We start from the raw sequence: 6,503 nt of genomic DNA, 5'->3' as shown, positions 1-6,503 counted from the left end.
CCTTGACCAAGGCCCTTAACCCTCTGTTGCTCAGTTGTATAAATGAGATAAATGTAAGTCGCTCTGCATAAGGACACCTGCTAAATATCATAAACATAAATGAGGCTTCTACAAATGACAAATAAATGTCTCCTTAACAAAAGCTTCATTTTGTCCCCAACAAATGTACAATTTTCTTTGTTAAATAAAGATGTTTTAGTTTAAGCTTTAAAATAAATAGGAACATGTAAGTAAGCTTTATACTCATATACATATAAGGCCTAAGCTTTATCCTCATTGTCATGGTTTCATTTAAAAATGGTTGGAATGATTAGAATTTTTGATCTGACCTACATTAGATCTACTTCTGATCTACTGATACAAGAAAACAACAGATTGCTGGCAGCATATCAAATACATGCATGATCAAACAGTTCTGTACATTATGTTCTGTTTGTGGTCAATGGCAAATCTAATACAGTGTAATTTACATTGTACAGAAATTTATATTTATAGAAGATAATTGTGCCAAATCAGAAATGCTGATATGCCTAATAGCTTTCATATTCCCAGTGTTTCCAGCATCAGTGTGCCTGTGTCTTTACATTTTCTAACGGCTGTAAAAGCTTTAACTAAATCATTATACTTGGTTATTAGCTAGCTTCCACATACTGCATCTGTATTTTCCAGTTGCCTAGCAACAGTATTCACATATATTTAACCAATTGAACAGCGAGTGTATGGTTTGTGCAGCTTCCTTTGCTCAGATCACAAATTCATGAGTTCTATTTGCACACATCAACCCCTAACATTGTGCCTTTGGTACAATGGGGTCTACCAAAGTGATGTTCAAGCAGAATAATTAGGATGCATTCTTCTAAAATTGGCAGACAGAATGTTCCTGTAAATTTCATTCTGTTACTTCCATAATGATTGATATCATCAATAAAGATGAGTGAATCTGTTCCAGAAGCAGCCATCCAAGTCCAAGACATGACATTACCTTCACTGTGCTTTAAAGCAGATCCTTTCATTCAAAACACTTTTCACTTAAAGGTCATAACAACCAAGAGAATAGTTTAGTTTCAGAAACTGGTGATTGCCCGAGTCCTTCTCATGCAGCAATGTCTAGAACAGAATGCAGTGAAAAGCTAAATAAATAAATAAATTACCACTCTTTATAATAATGGTAGCAACTCCAGCCAGTCATATGGACTACAACAGCAGATGACCACGTTCCACTTCTGCCAGTAAAGAACAAGTATCTGAATCTGCAGAATCACCAAATCACCAAAACATCACCTGATCTGATGAGCCACAATTTTTGCTGTGACATGCAAATATTGGAGTCAGAATTTAGCATCAACCACATGAATCCATGGACTCGACCTGCCTGGTGTTTAACAGTTCATCTTGGTGGGAGTTGTGTTACGTTGTGGAGAGTCCTTTCTCTGCAAACACTGAGTTTATTAATATCAACTGAATATATTTGCATGTCAATAGGTTATGAGCAAAGGGGAGACCTATCCAGTATTGGTCTACTGTTATTAATACAGTAAGATTCCCATACTATGGAAAAGAAACTATAGAGAGAATAATGAGATATCATTTTGGTTTTATTTCCTAGATGCTATTGCAGTGTACTCCAACATGAGTGCACAATAACCTAGATGAAGACTAGGTATATGGACAGTTCATCACCTAAACTGCATAGATAATCATTAAACACTTGCTTCTTGGATGAATGTCATTGTCTTATGGAGACATGATGTAAGCACAGAAGGCCTTCACACTAAGTAGATTGAATAGAGCACTTGCTGAGCTCCTCAAGGCCCTTTATAATGCTGTGAGTAAGATTTACATCGTCATTAACTACAGCAACAACACCATTTTCTCTGAGTTTTGTCTTCATTTTTCAGTTCTGGATGAGATCCACAGATTGAAATAATTTTTCTACACTTTAGTCTTGAGCTCCTTTTAAGTTCTGCATGCAGTTAAACCTCCATTAAAGGTTGTCCGTTATGGGATAGTGAGCTGAGAACACAGACTACTGCCAGGTTTCAGTTTCAAAATAAATAAAAACAGCTTAGAAACTTGACTATTTGTACATGCTGTCCTTTTGCACTTTACCAAAACATCACAAAAGCTGATTGAACATATCTGAATGTATAACTCCAAAAGAGCCTGGCATGGCAGGAGAGGGTTATAAATTTACTGTATGGTATTTTCAATACCATTTCTTCAGTAGATCATCCTGCAAAGTGTTTCTTTTTACAACTAAAAAAAGAATTCAAACATTATCAGGAGATATGGTTGAGGATTACATTGGAGATAACCTATAGTTTTTTAGTAATCTAGTTATTTCTTGTTGTGATGAAAATGATTTTTTTATTTACCCTTTATATCTGTTTAACTAATCACTAATAGCTAGGACCAAATAAATTCCTAAGTTAGCTGTAGCACTGAGCCTGCAAAATATAAAACAAGAAAAAACCAAAGGAACATCAAACTATTGTGGAAATTAGCCCATAAATATCATTGGTGAGAAGTGAAATAAATAATTAAACGAAACTAAAAGTCTGGTCTTTAAGATGTTTTTATTTAAAGAGAAGATCACAGTGTACATTTACAACATTTAGCAGACACCCTTATCCAGAGCGACATTTTATCTCTTTTTTTTTTTTTTTATACAACTGAGGGTTAAGGGCCTTGCTCAGGTGCCCAGCAGTGGCAGCTTGCTGGACGTAGGAAATGAACTCACAACCTTCCAATTGGTAGCCCAACACCTTAACCACTAGGCTACCACAGAGTAGCTGAAAGGAACAGAGCTCATGCACTGAATTATTGTTCAGCGGTCTTACAAATAATCAGTTCAAATGCTGTCTTTGTAATAAACGTCTCTGGCTTCTACTGTGATCATACTGTTATTTGTCACGTACACCAGAATGAGCTAACAGTTTCATGGATGTCTCCTGGTTATCACCTCAAACAGAAGATGGGTTCTGAACCATCAGATGCAGCAGAAAAAAGAGCACAGGTTCATCAGTTCATATTCAGGTAACAACTGACTCATCTGTACTAAAATATATGGTTACAAAACCAAATGAAGATTAAATACAAAATAAGAAATACAATAAGTGATTCATTTGACACAACAGAAACAAAAAGACTTTACAAAGACAATAAAATACAGATAGCACTATATATAGACTAAGGGCTAAACACAGAACGGTTGCCCACATTCAGGGAAAAGCAGTGACATGGGTGAAGACAGGACAAAAACCAAAACAAAGGCACATGATGGATGAAGCTTATTCACTGGATATCATCTGTCCTCTGTAGAGATTTACACTTAAAACTGCATCTGTTTTCTCATAAAGATTGTCCTGTGTTCTTCCCTATTCATAAACTACTCATACTTTATGAATTTTTAGTTCTTTATACTTCTGAACCTTTATACTGTAATGATTCAGAATTCCTCTGTCCATTCCTCTGTCACTCTGAAATTATTACCTTTTGGATATCATTCCTCTCAAGGTTTCTTCCTATTTTTGCCTCACTGGGTTTTGCTAAAGCTGCATTGTGGCAATGTCTGTGCAAAGAAAACTGAATTGAATTGAAAACACATACAAGACATATCTGAAAGCATTTGGATAGGATGCAGGTCAGGTCTTAGTATGTTTTACCATTTTCCATAAGCAGTACCTTTTCAGTGTCTGGGATAAGTCAAAAACTAATTGCCTATAGTTTAAAACCCAATGTTGTGTCAATTAATGCAGATGAATGGAAAAGGGATGCATGCAAGGTTCAATCAATACTTGGCAGTATACAGAGCCATCAGGCAGCAGTGTGAAAATGTCTATAAGTCTTAATTAAGCTTTGATATCTATATAGCTTTAGGTGGAAACATGAAACATTATTATTTGACCTGGTTTGTTTTTATTATTCATTGCATTCACATCATGTTAGATTACATAAGTCCTGCTCTTTATTCTTTCACCAATGAGATTGCTATTAAGTTTATGGCACACAGTATTTCAAAGGAATCTCAGCAATGGCACAAATTTCAATTAACCTTTGGCCCTTGCTTCGAGATACTGTGATTCAGAATTGCATTACCATAATTTAGCTTAACCATTAGCCATTTCTTACTGTGATATTTTGTACAACATACTGTTATTAAAAACAATCTTTAATGGATTTAAATAGAAATTCCGTAGCAATTATAAGAAAATCATTATAAGGAAATCAAAACAAACACAAATGACACACTTTTGTTTAGTACACCAAAACCCCATGAGACATGTTTGAATGTGAAGACGCAACATGCTGTTTTATTTTTAACCCCAGCATAAAATATTCAGGGCAGGATGAGCTTTGCATATCAGCATGCCTACAACTGTGATAAGCAGCAGAGCCGAGCACACACCCCTAGCTCATCACGTGATTTTATGTTTAGCATGCTCCACTGAAACCAACATCTTTCCAGTGATGCTGCAGAGATTTAAAGAGCAGCTGCAGCTGCCATTTTGCTTGTTGTCAGGTCTCCTTTTTATAACACCATCTGCGTCACTACTCCCTGGTCACACTGACGTAATTAGTGAGCTACGAGAATCAGAGAGATATAATTTTAAAATATTGGAAAGAAAAAAAGAGTGAGACCTCCTTTAGGTGTTATATAACAAGCATATTCTGAATGTGATCTATGGAAAGTGGCTTTAGTACTTAATTGCAATAAGCTTATTTCTTCAGGCATTAAATGCACTAGTATGCAATACACTTAGGCGTCGTTTATAATCAATATACATGTCTTGTATATAAAATCACATTTGAAGCTGCTTCCTTGCAAAGAATAGAGAACTGATTGCAGCACAGACATAAATAAAGTCAAGAGATTTCAAAAGAGGGTCAGGTCCTTGAATGGAAGTGAGTAAGGCAGGGATGTTGCTATGCCAACACTATTGTTTAAGGTCTGTGACCAAAAGAATATACAATAGAGATGTGTCAGATAAAGCCCAAGAAGCAACCCAATATCAGAAAATAGCAAACACAGAGCTAAAGAACATGACAATTCTTTCAGAATTAGAATGAGGTTTATTGGTATGTTTTGCACACACAACAAATTCGGTACTGTCTTTTGGTGACCCTCAAACGTACAGATATAAATAAAAAGTCAAGATTTCTGTATGCACATATTGATATTTACACATTATATCATTACTTGCACCTCTGGGGTTTGGGTAATGCTTCCTGCCTTTATGCTGTGTGAGCAATGTTTACAAGATCTCCCCTTGCTGCAGGAGATTCCTCTGGGTACTCGGGTTTCCTCCCCATTCCAAAAAGATGCACTGTAGGCTGATTGAACTAAATTTCTCATAGTTTATGAGTGGGTGTGTGTGCAATTGTGAGTTGGCATCCAGTGCAGAGTCCTTGATCTTGTGCACCAAGTCCCCTGGGATAGATTTCATGTACCCCATGACCCTGTGTAGGATAAGTGGTATAGAAATTAGATTATTTTTTTGAGTTGGAAATCATGATCACCTGAAAACAAATCAGATATGAGTGTTTTCCCATGGCCTTGGTATAATCATTTGTATGCAGGTTCCATTTTAGGGGCAATAACATCAGATATACAGCCACTTATAAATTAAAGCATTTTCCCCCTTAGGCCTAACTTCTAATACGTTTATCTTGTTCAAAAGGACAGAAGGATTTTATTTCTAAATCAGATATTAAAAGAGCAACATTATTCTTATACTGTTGTAGTTTTTTGTTTTGTTTTCCCTAAAGTTTTGAGTTATGATGGGAAGCGAGGCTGGCTGCCTTGGAGGAATATTAAACTGCTTTCATTGCTTGTCTGCGAGTGAAGGAGTATTATTAAGAATTATGGTCCTGCATTAGCATTAGAAAGGACAATTTTTCATGTTGACCAAAACAGTATAAGAGGTCTTTAACGCAAAGTAAAATGACATACGTTAAAAATACAATGTACAAATGTGTTTATTTTCTTGTAGTACATTTGTTAGTCATTTTTCTAATATTATTCTTCACTAATAACTACTGACATATCACTAATTGTTACAAAACCTATTATCCATCTGGAACAGGTATAGAAAGCATTCTGTGAGAAACAAAGCCTATGAATTACTTAGAGTTAGCATTCAATTATGGGAATGTGTAAGAATTTTTCTACCTGATTAATTATTAATGGGTCTGCTCACAAGACTCATAATGAGCTGCCAATTTGTTCCCACTTTGTTACAGAGATTTATTATAGTTCCTCTGGATTGATCTGCTATAAAAACTAAAGCCAGGCATACACCACAACAGTTTAAGTGCAATTTTAGATTTCTAGAAAAATATAGACATATTTATAGAATCTGATGTCATTTTTTGATCAAATCCAATTGTCATGGGTTAAAGCTTCTTGTTTCAGTTCAAAATGCCAGAAATATTATAATATATACTTATTTTCAGATGTGTCTTGTAGTGCAATATTTTAAAACATCAAACAGCAAAATCCA

The sequence above is a fragment of the Tachysurus vachellii genome, chromosome 22 (assembly GCF_030014155.1).
Source record: "Tachysurus vachellii isolate PV-2020 chromosome 22, HZAU_Pvac_v1, whole genome shotgun sequence".
Lineage (NCBI taxonomy): Eukaryota > Metazoa > Chordata > Actinopteri > Siluriformes > Bagridae > Tachysurus > Tachysurus vachellii.
This window is presented reverse-complemented; position numbering follows the sequence as displayed.